The 19,122-nt window shown below is 47.8% G+C and overlaps 1 protein-coding gene across 1 annotated transcript in view; it reads right to left on the bottom strand.

The window, feature by feature from the left end:
• Positions 1-19,122, bottom strand: part of LPCAT2 (lysophosphatidylcholine acyltransferase 2) — a 1,163,987-nt gene that overhangs the window by 302,032 nt on the left and 842,833 nt on the right. The window lies entirely within an intron of this gene.

The raw sequence follows: 19,122 nt of genomic DNA, 5'->3' as shown, positions 1-19,122 counted from the left end.
GCCCTGAGAGCACTCTATTGTAATGTAATGGAGACTTTTATAGCGCCGGTAGCCCGCGGGCATCAGGGCACATTGACAAAACAAACAAGTACTATCTAGGGGACCTCCCTAGTCTAACCAGAAGAGCTGAATAACTGAGAATTAAGATTACTTGAAGAGGTGCGTCTTCAGGAGTTTTTGAAATTGCGGATGATTCGGCTCTATTCTCAAAGCCGTGGGAAGAGAATTCCATAACTGAGCTGCCTGCACTACAAAAGATCTGCCCATGGCTGACTTGAGTTTATATTTGTGTACTACTAGCAGATTGTTCCCAACCGAGCGCAACCGTCTCTGCGGGGTGTAAGGTACCAGGCTCCTCTTCAAATTATTGGGGGCTTTTCCGAAGAGACATTTGTGCACAACAGGTAGGGATTTGAACTTGATCCTCTCTTTTACTCTAAGCCAGTGGAGCTATCTTCTGGCCGTGGTAGTGTGGTCTCTTCTTGTGAGATGTTTTACTAGCCTTACGGCATCATTCTGAATGACTTGGCAGGTGTGCAGGTCTTTGGCTAGAGCACCGATGAGAAGGGCGTTGCCATAGTCCAGCCTGGATAACACAACGGCCCTGGCAATGGTGGACATATTGTTTTCATTTAGGAAGAGTCTAATGGCATTCATAAGCCGCAGGTAGTAGGCTGTGTTCTTTTGCAGGAGGTTGGCCTGTGCTTCTGAGTTAAGGGAAGAGTTCTTCATCATCATACCCAGGGTTTTGACCTGGTTGGATACTGAGATAATGGCCTCCTTCATCTGGAATGATTTGTACTCCACCCCCAGTTTAGATAAAAGGCGACTGGACCCAAACAGCATACATTTTGTTTTATAGTTGTTCAGGCACATCCAGTTTGATTGCATCCAATCATTGATTTTGCTATATATTTGTCCGATCTTTATACTGTCTGTGCTATGGGAGCCCTCTAGCTCTATTATAGGCTGCGTATCATCTGCATAGTTAGTGAAATAAACTCCTGTTTCCACCAGAATATCACACAGAGTACGCATATATACATTAAAAAGCATGGGCGATAGACTGCCACCCTGGGAAACACCAAATAAAATTAAGATGGGATCTGAGAAATTGACTTCCCAATGCACTATGGCTCGGCGATCTGTGAGAAAAGAAACTAACCACTTCAACGCCATATCAGAGCAGCCCACATGGTCTCTGAAAGCTTTGACCAACAGTTCGTGATCGACCAGGTCAAATGCTGCACTGAGGTCCAGCAGCATCAGAATCCCAATTTTACCCTTGTCCATTAGACCCAGCATGTGGTTCTGGAGGTCCAACATAGCCGTCTCCATGCTATGTGAAGTTCTGAAACCAGACTGTTGATGATGTGGGGATGCCTGTGTTTCCACATGATCCTGCAACTGCTGGGTAGCTATTTTGTCTAAGATTTTAAGTATAAAGCTAGAATTGGTGATTGGCCGAAGGTTCCCTGGGTCCTTAGGATCCAATCCTACTTTCTTCACCAGAGGTGTAATGGGGACCTTCTTGATCTCCTCTGGAATTATGCCTTCCTTAAAGGAGGCGTTAATAATTCTTAGCAAAATAGGAGCAAATTGCTCTTTATTTTAGAGAATGATATTGGGTGGTAATACATTTTCCGCACAGGACGTGGGCTTCATATGACCAAGCACTTCCAAAAACTCTGTTTCAGTTATGGAGACAAATTTAAAGGTCTCCAGTCCAATCTTGATATTGGTATCTTTGATGCATGTGTCCTGTTTTAGTTTATTTCTGGCATTAATTATGTTTTGACTGGCATTAGCTATTTTGGCAGAGAACGCATTTTGCACAATGTCACAGTCTTCCTTAGATGGTGATAGGGGCGGAGTAAGGTTTTTTGGTTTCTCTACGCTCTTAAGAATTTCAAAAGGTTTGCTGGTCTTGTTATCTGCTGCTTCGATTTCCGCATTAAAGAAGTTGGCCTTAACTAATCTCATCTTATCTTTATACTTTTTGTTGGCTATCTTCCAACTCTCTTTATTTTCAGTAGTCTTATCATGCGGCTCCATTCTGGCGATATCCGTGTCAGGCTGAGAGGTCCTGTGTCCGCGGAAGCTGCTGAACCCCCGACAATCCCCCTGAAATGTAATTCCCAGAACTAGATATTAATTCAGCTCTGTAAACTACACCCCAAAGGGAAAGGGGGAAGTGGATAACATAACACCAGGCTGACTGCGTCAAGGCTAACGAAAGTTGAACCTGCAGAGGATACAAGAAAAGCAGATACAAATCCTTTTAATACTTACTTAACCTTTAGAGTTGGAAAGACTTTAAATCCTTAAACTAATAAGTAAGAATCATACCTGGTTCTTCTCTTTAAATTTCTCAGAGAAGCTTGTAAAGAAGCTGAAAATCTCTCTTACTTGAGTCTCTTGAAATTCACAGCAACTTCTTACTTTGGGCAAACCTGGAAAGTTTTGCTCTTTGCCTTTTTCCAAAGTTAACTAATTGTCCAGTTAAATTATCTTTAATATTTTCTTTTTTTTCTTTCAAACTTTTCTTTAGTTTCCAAACCCTTTTTACAATTCAATAGAGTTTGAGAATTCTTGAAGAAACATGTGCAAAAGCACACGCGCAGATGATTTCAATGCTGAAGATTCGCACGTTGAAAACTTCCCGCGCTGAAGAACACGCGCACTGTAAGAAAAGTCCACACGCAGAAAACACGCGCTTGTAAACACACGCAAAGCAGAATTCACGCGCAAACGTATTCTCGCGCAGAAAACACACGCCCAATATTCACACGCGCCTTATAACCCTCGCGCCAAAGAGTTCACATGCGGACTGAATCTCGCCTAAGAAAGCACACGCGCTGGAAATCACACGCACTATTGAGTCCTCGCGCAGAAGCACACGCGCTTGAAAACACACGCGCAATTGAGTTCTCACGCGGCGAACAGATTCTCGCGCTAGGAAGCACACGCGGTGAAACTCTCACGCGCAATTGAATTCTCGCGCCGAAACAACGCGCTTGAAAACACACGCGCTATTTTCACTCGCGAGGAATCAAAGACGTTAAATAATTTTCGCACGCGCAAAGGTTCAACGGTTAGTTTCAGATTACACGTAGTACGTGTTTAACAAATAGCGTTCACCCGTTAACCTCGCGCTTAATTTCAAGCGCACTCAAACAGTTCAAAATATAAATTCAAAGAAAACATTTTACGAGTTCTCACTTAAATGTCTTTAAGATAAACAGAGCGGCAGTCTAACAATCTCTAAACAAAGTCAATTATCTCCAGAACGATTTCCTAAGGATCTTCAGAGTTTCCCGTCTTCAAATCGCATTCCTGACAGCTGAGAACTTCTCCTGAAACCCCCAAGAAAGTAGCCACTCAACTGCTAGCGCCTGAAGGATAAAATCCACCAGGCCCAAGTCTTAAGCAGGAGCAGCCACTACACACGTCCTCTCAGCTGGGGCTTAAATGATGAAAGGCAAAGAGTGACAGTTTAGAATGTTCATTGTTGTTCTGCAGTGTTTTCTAACCAATCAGAGCTGTCACTGTGAAACTCCATTTTGCCTTGGGTCAGAACCAGGATTCTGAATCAGGAAGTTAAGGCCAAACTAACTACAATAGAAAACTTCCCACCCACACAAGGATAATCTAAAAAAGGATAATGAAAGAGAAATAAAGGGAAAGAAACTTGAATAAGGGAAAATAGCCTGAATAGGGGAAGGAAACCTGACAGTCCGTTTTAATGGTGGAAAGCTTCAGAACAAGCCTTTGAGGAAATGTTTTATGCGCCTACGTCTGTAGAGGTTGACGCCTTTCTCTCGTCTAGTGCATCTATAGATGGCTGCCAAAAGGACTTTAATAGAGTTGTGGGCCAGGCCCTGTTTGGCCAGGCCTAGTAGGTATGGTAGAACTTCTTCCGGTGTCACCCAGAATGGGTTGAGCTCTTCCTGGTGCTGTTGGCGTTGGGTTGAGCACCACTTGCAAAAACGCTTCCACTTTAAGCAGTATGATTTGTTAGTGGCCTAAAGTCTTTTGATTTCTGGTAACCCTGGTAGGTTCTCTTGTAGCCTTGGGAATAATAGGTGGATGCCCTGGAGTATTTTTGTCCCTTGTTGGATGTGGACGTAGATGCTCTGCCAGCTGCTCCCCTGATCTGACGAAAAGGCCGTCGGTTTTGCAGGGATGTTAATGACCTGACCGTGCCGGTAACTATTTTGATTGTTTTTAGAGCTTCGTCAATCTTGGGTCTGAACAGCTCACCCCCCTCGAAAGGAATGTCCACTACTTTGTGGCGGACATCCGGCCAGAAATCCATACATCGGAGCCACACTTGTCTACGTAGGACCACCCTGTTTGTCACATGTTTGAAACCTGTTTCCGCCGCATCCACTGCCATGTTGATCCAGAGATTGGATGACTTCTCCTCTCCAGCATGGGTCTGGCATGGATTCACATGCTCATGAATATTCCCCGTCGTCAGGCTGGGAATCCTCGGTAAAGAAAAAATCAGTATCAGTTTTGTTTCTGATCTGTCTTTCTTAGTAGTAACCAATCACTGATCTCTGGGTCATACTGCCCCCAGCCAATGACTGCCCTCTCCCTAAGCCCCTCCCCTGGCAACCATCCTCAGATATAGTAGCACGTAAAGTGGCAGTATGACCAAGTGAAGAGCCGCAGAGGGGAAGGAGGGAGGGTTTGCATGTGAATCCATGCCAGACCCATGCTGGAGAACAACAGTTACAGGTAAGTAACTTGTTCCTTCTCCAGCATGGGGTCTGGCATGGATTCACATGCTCATGAATATAAGAATACATAGCAGTATACACATGCACAACCACGGGAGGTGGCAACAGGCTCAACATTAAGCAATACAACAACTCAACATTAAGCATCTCTTACCTCCTCACCAGGCTCACCTTAAGCGAACAGGTTGCGCAGCACTGCTTGGCCGACCCTGGACTCCTCCCTGGAGTCCCGATCGACGCAGTAGAATCTTGTGAAGGTGTACGTCGACCTCCACGTAGCAGCCCTGCATATGTCCAGCAGGGGCACCCCAGACAGGAACACCGTGGTAGCAGCGATCGCTCTGGTCGAATGGGCTCTCGGACGGCTGGGCAGCGGTCGGTTTGCCAACCGGTGACAGTGCATGATGCAGCCGGAGAGCCATCTGGAAATGGAAGCCTTCGAGAGAGCCTTCCCTTGATTTACCGGTCCAAAGTTCACAAACAGCTGTGATGTCTTCCGAAAACTCTTCGTGCGGTCCACGTAGAACTTCAGCGCTCTAGCTACGTCCAGCGAGTGCAGTCTCCTCTCGGCCTGCGAAGAATGCAACGGGAAGAAAACTGGCAACACCAAGGGCTCGTTGAAGCGGAAGTCCGACGGCACCTTGGGCATAAAGGAGGGGTGCGTCCTCAGCACCACCCTCGTGTCGTGAAAAGTCAAGTATGGAGGCTTGCACGATAGGGCCTGGATCCCTCCCACTCGTCGTGCGGAGGTGATGGCCACGAGAAATGCTGTCTTCCACGACAGGAACTTCAACAGCGCCGAATCCATAGGCTCGAATGGGGCCCCCATGAGCCTGATCAGCACCACGTTGAGCTCCCACGCCGGGGCAGGGGCCTTCACCGGCGGGAACGATCGGAATAATCCCTTCATAAATTCCTTCACCAGGCGATGAGACCACAAGGACGCCCGTCCTGTAGTTCTGGTATATCGGGAGATGGCAGCCAGATGTATCTTGATGGAGGCGTGAGCCAGTCCAGCTTTGGCCAGCGACAGTAGGTACGGCAATACTTGAGGGGCCGTAATCCGCAGAGGGTTAATCTTCTGTGCACGGCACCAGACAGAGAACCTCTTCCACTTATGTCCATAGCACTTGAGAGTTGAGGATGCCCTGGCTTTTGCAAGAACCTCTCTGCAGTCAGCCGGGATATCGTATCCTCCAAACTCTAGTGCTGCAGGAGCCAAGCCTGCAAGTTCAGCGACTCCGGGTCGTGATGAAGAATGGCACCTCCTTCTCTGGAGAGAAGATCCGCGTCCATCGCCAGCTTGATAGGTGGGGACGTTGACAAGTCCAGAAGGTCCGGGAACCAGATCTGTCTCGGCCACGGCAGTGTGACGAAGATCATCCTGCACCTGGACCTCTTGAGCTGTTTGATGAGACGGAGCAGCAACGGCAACGGCGGGAACGCGTACAGTAACAGGCCGTCCCAAGGGAACGAGAAAGCATCGCCCATGCTCCTCGGCTGTGTGAACCTGCTGGCGAACCTCAGGCACTTGGAGTTCGTCGCCGTCGCAAACAGGTCAATCTGGGGTTTGCCCAATCGTTGGAAGAGCCGATCCACCTGGTCCTGGAGTAGTTCCAACTCGTGGCACGAGCGCAGCTCCCTGCTGAGTTAGTCGGCTATGGTTTTTTTTATTCCTGCCAAGTGGAAGGGAACCAGAAACATCCCCTGGGCGACGGCCCAGTGCCACAGATCATGGGCCTCCTTGGATAGGGCTGGGGATCTGGTGCCTCCCTGCTTCCGGATGTAGAACATCGTGGTGGTGTTGTCGGTGAAGATCCTCACCACTTTGTCCTTGAGGGACGGAAGGAACGATTTGAGCGCCCAGAACACGGCTCGTAGCTCCAGGATGTTGATGTGGAGAGACCTCTCCTCCGGGAGCCAGAGGCCTCTTGCTTGGAGAACTCCGGTGTGGGCCCCCCATCCCTCCATGGAGGCGTCCGTCGTCACCGTCTCCTGAAACGCCGGAGTCTGAAAGTCCGTGCCTGCTGTGAGGTGCGCATGGGTACCCCACCATAGAATCGCCCGACAGAACTCCTCGTCGAGCGGGATCCTGTCTTCGAAGCTGCCTGCCGCTTGAATCCAGCGGGGGTCGAGGAACTCTTGTAGCGGACGCATCCGAAGTCTGCAAAGGCGCACAAGGTAGATGCATGAGGACATCATCCCGAGGAGGGACTTGATGGACCTCACCCTGGCCACAGCCGTGGCTAACAAGCGCTGCACCTTGCTCAAAATGGCCTTCGTACTTTCTTCCGATGGAGATGCCAATCGCTCCACTGCATCGAGCTTCGCTCCCAGAAACAGTGCCACCTGCGACGGAACAAGGTGGGATCTGGGGTAGTTGATGACGAATCCCAGTTCCGTGAGCAGGCGGACGGTCCTCGCTGTGTGTTCGACGGCGAGTTCTCTTGACCTTGTACGGATTAGCCAGTCGTCCAGGCTGGGGTAGACGTGGATCCCCTGCAGGCGCATTGGTGCGAGGCACTTGGTGAACACCCTGGGTGCCGACTTTAATCCGAACGGCAGGGCTCTGAATTGGTAGTGACGCCCCTTGGACTACAAATGTGAGGAACTTTGTGTCCTTTTAGAATGGGGATATGGAAGTAAGCATCCTCCAGGTCCAACGGCGATAGGAAGTCGCCCTCCTCCAGCTGTCCCAGCACGTGCTGGAGGGTGACCATCTTGAATTTCTGTGCCTTGATGTACTTGTTTAACCGACGCAGGTCCAGGATAGGGCGCCAACCGCCTGTCTTCTTTCCGATGAGGAAGTACCTTGAGTATACTCCGGACCCTGAAGCCTCTTGGGGACGAGCTCGATGGCACCTTTCTTGAGCATCGCCCTTATCTCCAACATCAGTTGAGGGACGTGATTCTCCTTCCTGGCCACGGGAGGAATGCGAGGACACTTTTGAAATTCTAGCGAGTGCCCGCAGGCCAGGGTGTCCAGCACCCAACAGTCGGTGGAGGTGGACTCCCACGCGCTGACGAAATTCGTCAGCCTGCCTCCCACCAGGGTGCTTCGGTGGGGGCCCGACGCTATGGCCGGTTCAGTCATGCTTGGAAGAGGACTTGCCGCCTTGGCCTCCTTGACGACCATGAGACTCTCCTTGCTTGCCGCGACCTCTGTAGGCCTCCTGGGACGAGGAGCGGGCCGCCTGGCGGTACATAGAAGAGCCACCGCTGGATCCCTTGGAGACTCCCTGTCTGCTTTCAGAGCTCCGAAAGGGCCGCCGTTGCTGAAGGACTCCTAGGGCTCGGGCTCTCTCTGTGTCGGTCTTGATGGCCTGAAGGGACTCATCCACCGTCTTCCCAAACAGGTTGTTGCCGTCGAACGGCATATTCAACACCCTGGTCTCGACGTCCTGGCGAAAGTCCGTAGCCTTGAGCCATCCTCGTCGTCGAAGGCAAACCCTGTTGCCCAGCTGGTGAAATCCGGTATCGGCAATGTCCGTTGCCACCGTTATGGCGTGATCCGATGCCACCTCACCTTCCTGCATAATCTGTAGGGCCTCCGCCATCTTGTCGTCCGGTAGGAAGTCTAGCAGGGGATCTATCTTGAACCAGAGCTCCTCGATGTCTTAACGGGCCACAATCGCTAAGGCATTGGCCGCCTTAATCGTCGTCATCCCATGGAGTCCAACTTCTTGCCCTCGCTGTCCGGCGGGGAAGTGGAAGTTGAAGCCGCCGCACCCGCCGCTTTGTTCTTGGCCGCTGCCGAGAAGACCGAATCCGGCGTAGGCTGGGCCCTGAGGCACACTTCTTCTCATACCTGTCCCTTTTGGCGGGTGTTGTTGAAGGGTTCTTCAGGATAGCCAGCCCTTCGTCCCAGATGTCGGTCGAGCAACGGTACCGCGAGGACCGTCTTTCTCTTGGCCTTCCGTCGTTGGTAAAGAAAGCCTTCCTTTTTCTGTTCCTCAGGACAGAGCTGAAAGAGCTTGGATGATCTGGCTATCATGGCGTGGAAAGAGCCAATTTCGTCAGGCGGAGAGACCCGAGGGGGTGATGAAAGAATGTCTGTTGTATCATCGCAACCGTCGTCGTCCGTCCCCGTCGCTGTATCCGTCGCCGTATCATCCCGAGGGTCCGGCGAGGGGGATGAGGGGTTCACAGGCCTTGTGGGCACAAAGGGCGGTGCGGGGTGGACTCTCCTCCGCTTGTTCGGAGGGCTTCCCGACGGTCCAGGTTCTGGATCCTCCGTCGGGGTCCGTGGCAACCTCGTCCTTATCTCAGTACTATTGGATCACCAACAAAATGACTGCCTAGCTATCCTGGGGCTCGGGCAACGGCTGCGATGGGCAGGATGGCTGCTCCACTGGGCCCTCGTCGTCGCCATCGTCGCTATCTTCGATCACATCAGCAGGATCCTTCTCCTGGGATCAAACCTTCTGGAACCTCTTGTTGAGGCCTTCGAACCGCTCGTTGAGGCCTTCGAACCTCTCGTTGAGGCCTTTCACGGTTTCCACCAGATCCTCCTCGGAGGCTGAATCAGAGTCCGTAATGGCCACCGCCCCCTCCCCTCTTTTTCCACTGGGGTCTTCACGGGGGTCTTAACGATGGGCTGGAAAGGGGATTCCCTCTGCGGTGGCAGGGAAACTCTGGGCCCCGAGGCCGCCTCCGCTGGCGTAGTCTCTGCCGGCTTTGCCAGGGCCGCTGCGACAACCTCGATAGAGGCCTTTGCTGGGTGGATCAAGGCCCTCACCACCTTAGGTGCGTCCTGGGCCTTCGCTTTGGGGGGAGGGTCATCGCCTCGCTCCCCCTCGGCTCACCTTCGAGATCAACCGGGGCCTCTCCAGAAGCTAACCCTGGTTCTCGGACTTCCTCTTCCCCGAACCAGAGCGCTGGCTCGCAGTTGATCGTGCCGGGGAAGTTGCGCCCTGCTTGGCAGCCGAAGAGCCCGACCTTTCGGCGCTCCCGGTGCCCGCGGACTCGTAGTGCTTGGCCTTCTGTTGGGCCCCCGTCGCCGGGGCGCTCTCAAAGGACTTAGAAGACCGCTTAAACTTTTTCTTCGCCTTCTCTCCTGCTGTGCCCTTCTCCAGCCAGGCGGCGAGGCGGGAACGACGATCTTGCTTGGTCCGTTCTGACAGGTTCTTGCAGAACGCACAGTCCTTTTCCACGTGCGTCTTGTCCTCATGAAGGCAGTATAGACATCTCGATTGCTCATCCTCCTTGAAAACATTTTGCAATCCGCATCCCGGGAAGCTCCTGAACAGCTTGGATCCGGGGGTCGAGCTTCCCTTGTCCTGGGCCATGTCCGTTGAGGTAGGCCTCAGATCTTCAGGAACCTCCAAGAACTATAACTGGATGAAAACTTCACCCTTGAGGGGCGTAGAAGAATTCCGAAACGGGTCCCCGTTATCGGAAGTGGAAACAGTGGAGCTTGAGGCTCGATTAAACCGAAAAAATTAGAAAATCTCCTGAAAAAGCACGAAAACGCAGTAAAAGCGCGAGAGCTAAGCACGAGGACTCCCAACACTTGAACGTGCAGTAAAAATCTGAGGATGGCTGCCAGGGGAGGGGCTTAGGGAGAGGGCAGTCATTGGCTGGGGGCAGTATGACCCAGAGATCAGTGATTGGTTACTACTAAGAAAGACAGATCAGAAACGAAACTGATACTGATTTTTTCTTTACCGAGGATTCCCAACCCGACGACGGGGAATATTCATGAGCATGTGAATCCATGCCAGACCCCCATGCTGGAGAACCATGGTATATTGTTATTTTGCAAGAAGGTTATCATATTGTCACAAATTCCATGCCGTGACATCCCTATATAGCATCACTCTGGTGTTCCTATTATTCACGGTAACACTGCAACCGTTCTGAAACAAAAATCCTTAAATGATCATTACACTTTTGCCTCCACTATTGCTTGTGACCTTATTGCTCAAGTGGAGGCAAGTAATATTGACCTCACACATGTCTACACCATTATGTCATCCCATTAGGAATAGTCCCAATTATCTGTGACAGGAGAATTTAATTTTCTGGTCAGACTTTTTTTTTTTTAAATCAGACCTTTTGAACAATCCTTTTTTGTGAACTTGACTTATGTAAGCACATAACTAGTTCTCCTTCTATGCCCAATTATTACATCCGTTTTCACCCTTTTTTTGGGGACTGGACAATTTCACTTACAAGTCTGCATGTATTGCTTCAAAGAACCAACATATACCTTAGACCAACTTATTGTCATTGACAAATCCAAGATGGCCACCGTATATTTCAAGTCTGCTTTTCTGCAAGTAAATTATGCATGTACTTTTAGTTAGCAGAATTTTCACAATCTTGCTAATAAGATTTTCACAATCTTACTGGCATCATAGTTCAAGGACGACACATACTTATTCGGACAATTTGAACAAAAGGGTATAACAAGAGGCTACGCTTTTCTCAGCACTCTTACAAGCATTTTTCACAACCAATGACCAAGCGCAGAAACCATAAAGAACACTAATATTGTTGAAATATGTCTGAAGCCATGATACTAGGTGTTACCTTGCTCACCTGAAGCCATTTCGAGACTGGCACTTGCTCATAGTTCTTTACAAATGAGTCATGGTTTGTGGTCATTTTTGGTCCCAACCTCACATACAACTATATGCTGCCATTTCACCACACTCTTGAGCTTTCATTTTTGAGCGTTTGCTTCCTGTTTATGAATACTGTATTAAATTCCCCTACATTCCACTTCAAGTGATCATGAGATGTGAAAACTTGCCTCTAGCCTTAACAGAAAAGAGCAGATTACTGCAAGAAACATGTTTCAACTTCTGTCGTGGCTTTAATACATGCAGCCAATGAGGACTCAGATTGAAATGTATTTTGCAGCTTAAGAAAGAAATTAAGAGCAGCACTGAAGAGCTTACCAAATCCACACCAGATCTCAACAACCAAGTACTAGCAGCAGAAAAAGACTAGACAAAATAGAAGACACTCTATGTGAACAATCATTTGAACCATCAGAACTAACAGGATGTCAGATCTGGAGGGTCAGGTAGAGGCTCTACTCACATAACAGGAAAACCTGGAAAATAGGTCACGCCAAAATATTAGAGTCAGAGGAGTGCCGATACATAGTCAGGATGCAAAACTCGAGGAGGTCCTACAGGGCCTAATCCGTAATGTATTAAAACTCCCAGAAACAGCAGATATGGCACTAGACCATACATACAGGGTGTACTCATATCAAAAGAACACCAGTCTAATCCTAGGTGTACTGACGAGGGTTTATCATTTTAAAATGAAAGAAAAATAATGCTTGCATTGAGAGGTACTAAAAGAATCAAGTTCCAAAATGCTTCCATCCTTCCATTTCAAGATCTCGACCTTATTCAAGAGGAAGAGTCTCAGAATTATCACAGATTGGCTCAGGGAGAAAATGATCAAACATAAACGGGACGAATACGAAGGCCACCCATAATCCATTGCAAGAGGGGAAGAGGCGAGAGAACTAATAGACTTTACAGCAAAAAAAACAAAATGACCCAAAAGAACTGGGCAAGCATACGCCAAGGAAAGAGAAAAACATGCACGAAAAAAGACATACACAACAATGGCATTAAAATCAAGTAGAAGATGGAAGGCATCCAAATCGAGCACATAGAAGAAATGTGACAACTCCCTGGGTTATGGAACACAAGAACCAGTTCACTAGAATAGGTGACAAGGTATAAGATAAATAGAATACGACGGAAAATTATGACTGGGAACAAATCAAATGCAAGTTAACAGTTAAAGGGTTACTGGGCGTTTGAATTATTAAACCGGTAGACTTCTCAAGGCATGTTTATATTTGGCACTGTGTTTATCTTGTTTCTTTTCAGTAATTTCAACTGGAAGGGCTTTAGTACAACACTGGCCTTATTGTTTCAACATTTGTTAAATAACAAGGGTGACGGCTATAGGTCTATATTTAGAAAATATAAGTGGCCATTTTTTATTAGGCGATACACAGAAGTTCAATGAAAAAAAAATGATTTGGACACTTCAGTGTTGAAGTTTTAACAAATATAGATTTCATTTTATGAGGTTACTCTACTGTGCTTCTCAAAAGATGCTAGAGAATATTAGGGATAGTCCTTCTTTCTCTTCCTACTCATAGACAGGCAGCACACCATTGCATCCTAGGGTAAGGAGTACATACAAGAGAATGACAGTTCCTTTTACAGGGTGAGATAGTGACTAGTTCTCTAGCACCGTGTTTTGTTTCAAAGTGTACTCTCTTTCAATTGTGTTTTGGTTTAAGTGTAAGGAGTTTTAAAGAGAGTGTTGCGAGCCCATAGGATCATTTTGTGATTATGCTTGAATTTTGGGCATTGGCTGGAATAGAGATATAACGTTGATATGAATATGACATGGAAATGAGTAAGCAGGGGTGGGGAGGAAGAGATGGGTGGTGGGAGAAAGTTGGATTCTGCCGGAATGGTTCTCCAATGTTAACACATAGCACGGTTACTAGTAACTTTGATGGTTCAGACTTGCAGATACAGAATGAGAGATTTCATTTTTGGGAGCTTTTCTATTATTTGATATTTATTTGTCCCAGAAAACCAACGCAAGCACAAGAGCAAAATCTGAACGGATGCAGCATAAGCAGATTCTACACAACTGACCCTTTGGGTCATAAGAAGGACTAAATAGATACACATAGATGAAAATGGCTGATCTACACCGCACAACCTTAAATGTTCAAGGCCGAAATCACCTCCCAAGAGGAAATCAACAATCCATAGATTACTCGAGGCGGAGACTGGGGTTGCATTCCTTCACAAGACACACCTTCTCCTTGCTGACAAGCGGCAGATGACAAACGGGTACTTCCCTTACAATGCTATGCCTCTAGCGGCATGAAAAGGAGAGGGGTGGCAATTATGATCCATGAGAAAATCCGAATTCAAAAAGGAGCAATCCAAAAGACGCAACCGAGAAGATACCTAATGGAAAAGGAATTGCACAATAGTTGCCAACACATGAATGACTCAAGGCACATGTTTCAAGGCGTTATTGGGCCCTTTGAATGGTTTCTGGGAAGGGGAAATTTGGATTTTGGGCGACTAACATTATTCTAGATCTAGACTCAGACTAATCGTCAGGCACTACACGCCTCCTGGTGATCCCTACTTTCAAATCATTTGAAATGGAGGGATATTCCTCCTCCATCCAAGCCCCCTCCATCTGGAACTTAATTCCCCTTAGCATTCAATACATAGAGGACTACTTGGCCTTCCGGTGGGCGCACAAGACCCAGCTATTCCCCCCTGCAACCTGACAAATCTTGCCCTCTTCAGGTTAGGTAACCACTTTGCAGGTTGGCCGGGGCAGCAACGCACTTCCATGTAATGTGACGAATTGAGGGATTCAGGCACTTCTCCCCAGAGGGGAGCCTTTCCTTGTGAGACTAGGTAGGTGAGCCTGCTATGCAATATTCGCCTTAGGGGTGGTGGAAGGCAGGACCTCACAAGGAGAGACTCCCCTCTTGGGGACACAAACTCCTTTTCCTTTAGAGAACTCCCTAATACTCTCCACGGAGCGGTCCTAACATCCACCGTACCTTCCAATACAATTATCCCAAAAGTCTCTGCTTGCTGTTGTGATATTACACCTCACACCCATCTAAAGGTCAAAAGTACCGAGAAGAAAATCTTAATAGAAGTGAACAGTACTCGGTGGTTGGCAGCCAACCATACTGAGATAAAGATGTGGTGAGGGGTAAAGAGTGCGCCAAGAAAACAGAAAAAGGACTATGCGTACACACTGGGGTGGAACCAACTGACCGTAGAAATACTAAAGTAGGACGTTCAGGAAGTTGGAAGAACCCTTGTCGGGACAGTGTTTGGAACAGCCCAAAAAAACAAAGCAGAGTGAAAGTAGGTACTCGACCCGCAAAAAGGAAAGGCAGAATTCAAGGTGGTGGTGTGACCCAGGAAGGGTGGGCCAGCAGGCCAATAAACTGCGCTGAGACCCCCAAGGCTCAGACTGCAGGGACCAAGACCGAACGACAATAGAGGTAGAAGATTCAGAAGCTATACGTCTGGAAGTATGCGTCCCGGTTCCCCAGGAATGACCCAGTGACACATACCTACAAGATTACAAGATAAGTGAAGGGTGTAGTGGGAAACCTGTGAGGGAACCGGGATATGACTGCAAGACTAATCTTATTCGTCCCAGTACAAGAGTATGTGAATATTGGGAAGCAGAATAAAGAGTGCCAGGGGACTAATCCTACTTATACCAGTACAATTGTATATGAATATTGGAAGCAGAATAAAGAGTACCAGGGGACTAATCCTACTCGTCCCAGTACAGGTATATGTGAATGTTGGAAGCAGAATAAAGAGTACCAAGGGATCAATCATACTCGTCCAAGTACCAATCAAGACTGGAAAGTGTTTGAACAATATCAAGAGGAACATTGTAAATGGTTCAAAATATACAGAAGTGGGAAGGATAAGAAAGGAACTAACTGGAGTAATTTTCTCAATCCAACAGAAGGACTGTTGGGGGAACTAAATAAACAGAACAAGGGAGGATCCCAGATCTCTCAGAAGTTGGGAAGTTCTAAACAGACATTGGGCCTCATTAGGAGTTTGGAGGTATCCATGCCTTCCTTACTGGCATGGCTACCCCCAAACCGGGTACCGGGTCCGGGTCCCAAAAATAGGGAATTACCGGGCCATGCCAACTTTAGCGGGCCCGGTAATTCCCATTCTCGGGACCCGGTACATCCCCATTCCCATTTGAGCCCCCATAAGGCTCAATGGGAATGGGGAGGATGCGAACAACGGACCCGTTAATGACGGGTCCGTTGTTAGCATCTTAGTTTGCACGCGGGAGGCGGTATGCATGTCTGGTCTGGACCAGACATGCATTCCGCCACCCAAGAGGAAACCTGTAATGTGGCGGCCCGGAATTAACGGTGCCGGTACCTTACCGGCACAGTTCATTCCGCGGCCGCCAGCCTCCTAATGAGGCCCATTGTTAGATTTGGAAGAGAGTGGAGACTAGTGTTTATGGTCATAACAAAAAGACGATACAAGTAAGAACAAAAGGGGAGCCAAGGAGGGACATAAGCCCTTTTGAAGAGTTGAAGGAACTTATTAAATAAGTTACAGAAAGCCACCCCAAAGACTCATTCTCCTGGACCCCTCGTTTCAGTTTAGCCTTTTGTGAATAGTGGTAGGGATAGAACCGGATAGGTTTGGATGGAGGATTGAATATTACTTTGGACAATCTTACTGACGATGAGCACCCTGGTTAGATTTGCATTAGGTAAGGCAAACATCATACTATTAGGGATAGATAAGCCATTTCCTTTATTATTTAAATAAAATTGATCATGAAAATGCCACCAGTGGCTCGGTCTCCTTCTGACCTACCACAGTAATCACTGAATGACGGTGAGAATATTCTAATAATCTCCAACAGACCACAGGACAGCATCCATGGCACATCGACGAAACCAGGAAGCCAGCCAGAACACATGAGTACTTCTTACACTGCATGCTTATGGAAGATTGCCGAAGGCAAGGCCACCCAGCCACACGCACCTGCAATCATACCCACTTTCAATGACACACTGCACAACATTTCTGACATTAGAATGCAGATATCCCCCACAACAAAGATTTGGTCTATCTGGTGTAAGGAAGGCATGGTATCAAACAGTGAAGACCGACACAGGTGATCACAGTTCAAGGGTGTTTATTGAACTTCAATTAGTTGGTAGAACGCCTATCTAAAACTAAATCTAAAGATGGGAGCAAGCTACGACCATCAAATAATAATAACGCAGTCCTAGTGGAGTCTGACAAAATAAAAGGGCCTATACTAACAAACCTATTGCCAATCCTTACTTTTAAATATAATGGTGTGGGATAACAATGTATGCAAAAGAGAAGTGTTCAAGAAATGATACGTCAGGATAGTTGAGCAGTTGGCTTCCCTTCCCCACGTTTTCAGCACAGGGCAAGGCGGCAGTGCGGGCTTCGCACACACTCTGGCTTCTTGGCCATGACGTAACAGTTAAACATAGGCATCAGGGCCTTTGGCCAAAGTCTCTCTCTCCATGACAGTGTCTTATTGCAGAAGGCCTGATGTAACAGATAAAACACAAAAGTTCCTTTCCTTTGTCAGGGTTTTCACTTTCACAAGCTCAAGACTAGTCTCCCTCCTTCGGGCTCAGACCACGTGTCCCCCTAGTCTGGGCTCAAACCCATTTTCTACAATGTTCACAATTTGGTCTCCCTTGTTTGGGCTCGGACCATGGATCCTCCACGTCCGGGCTCAGATCTTCTTTTCCACCAATGTTCACACCTTGGTCTCCCTCGTTCAAGCTTGAACCATGGATTGCCCTTATCCGGGCTCAGATCCCTTTTGATACCAGAATCGAAGACTTTCGAATGTGCAATGGGTTTTGCTTAAATCGTTGCAGGACCACTTCGATTCACTTCACAACTTTCAGACTTCATATCAATCTTCTACTTTTGTTTCTTTTGTCAGGATACCGTACAGAGACCTTCAACTGAGCACATTCACAGTGCCGTTATCACTCTGTCAATGTTATTGTATCTTCCCTTCTAATGTTAAAATATTCACCAGCAATTTAGCATCACTCACGTCTTTCATCATACGCGTTTAACAATGCTTGTTGCACCGCTCATTTTACAATGTTGCTGCTTGCAATCTTGACTTCAACAGACCGGTCTGGCATCGGTCTCCCCAACTTACTGGCTGTGTTGTTCTCGGTCACTTCTTTGTTCTTGCAGCCAAGGACGATACCACAGCCTCTGCTGCTCCTCCCTGCTTGGTCAGCTACGCGGGAGGACCCTCAGTATCTGACACACAACGCAGGATTCTTTAGCCTGGTTTCCTGGTCTTACGTTTTCTGCCTTGAAGGTTTCTTGAAAGTAACTGCTTCATGCCAAAAAGGTCAGGGGTGTTGCCCCTCTCACAAACCTCTCGTGCCTGGACGTATTTCTCCCCTCGTTCAACTGCTGGCTAGAAACTGCTGTACCTTCATGTGTTTTGTCTCACTCAAAGTGTGCTCTCGTGCTCTGCCTTTTATCCGTGTGGAGAAGTGTTATGGAAGTCAGGTGTGAGTGATTGTCGATAATTGCCGGACCTCGTCTGACCATAGTATTGGGACATGCCAGGTACACGGCTCGGGTGTGAGTCTGTTTTCTCACAGAGCGGGCTGTCTGTGTAAAAGTGTTCGTGCAGGAAAAGGGGGTGGGGAGGCTTTGCGTTTCTAAATATCCCATCAGGTAGGATGGAGTAAAGGTGTTACGGCAATAGAGGGATACTGCGTCTCACCATCTGCGGTCCTAATGCCACTCCACAAAGACCTCTCACCCAGGTGATACTCCCGTATTGGTCCACCCCCAGGAACTGGATCCAAAAGCACCTGGATGACAGATCGCCAGGGACTAGCGGTTGAGACACCTTCTGGTTTCTCACACTGGACACATAATTGAGTCTCCTACTTTTGCATACTCTGCAGACGACTTCAAAGCAGCCATCCACCTGCCAGCTCGATATGGGTAGCGAGTACGGACTTGGCCACCCCTACCCAACTACACATTGGCTAAAATGCACAAATGCATTCTAAATTCCTCTGATGAAGTTTCCAACACCTTGGACTTCGGTCTCTGGAGGGCGTTCACCAACAATGCTTTGAGACCACACCAATGGGAAAAGGCGCTATAAAAGTGACAAACTACATTACATTATACCCACCAGAACAGACAGGCGTTAGCTAGAAATATTAAAGACCTGGGGCTATTTGAAATGTGGAGATTCTTACATCATAGCAAGAAAGAATACACACATTACTCTAATGCACACAAAGGTTTCTCGAAAATCACCATACTATTGGCAACCATAATCCCCAAAGTGCTCGGTGTCAAGATTGAAATGAAATCTATCGGATCATGCCCGTACATTAATTATGCATGATATTACACAGTCAACAAAACAAACGTAAACCATAGGTAGGGCTCAAAATGTACACTCGCCACTCGCCACTGGCCATTGGCTAGTCATAATTGACTCCTGGAGAGTAAGAAATGGTGTGCTATGTGTATGTGTAGGATTTAGGTAGCAAGTGACTTTTTATGCCAGGCTAGTAGCTTGCAACTTGAAATGTTGACCCCTGCCATGGAAATTAAATGACATGGTCTTAAGAGATCGAGTAATAAAGCTACAAATAACTGACGTGATAACCTATTTTCAAGAAAATGCACCATAATAAGTAGGGTGCAGGACACTGAGATGCCTGTAAGGCAGTTGAGAATTCATTAGCAAAACGGTGCATCGAATTAGATGTCAAAGCATGTGA

The sequence above is a fragment of the Ambystoma mexicanum genome, chromosome 1q, assembly GCF_040938575.1.
Source record: "Ambystoma mexicanum isolate Mex_15411 chromosome 1q, UKY_AmexF1_1, whole genome shotgun sequence".
Classification (NCBI taxonomy): Eukaryota; Metazoa; Chordata; class Amphibia; order Caudata; family Ambystomatidae; genus Ambystoma; species Ambystoma mexicanum.
This window is presented reverse-complemented; position numbering and strand designations above follow the sequence as displayed.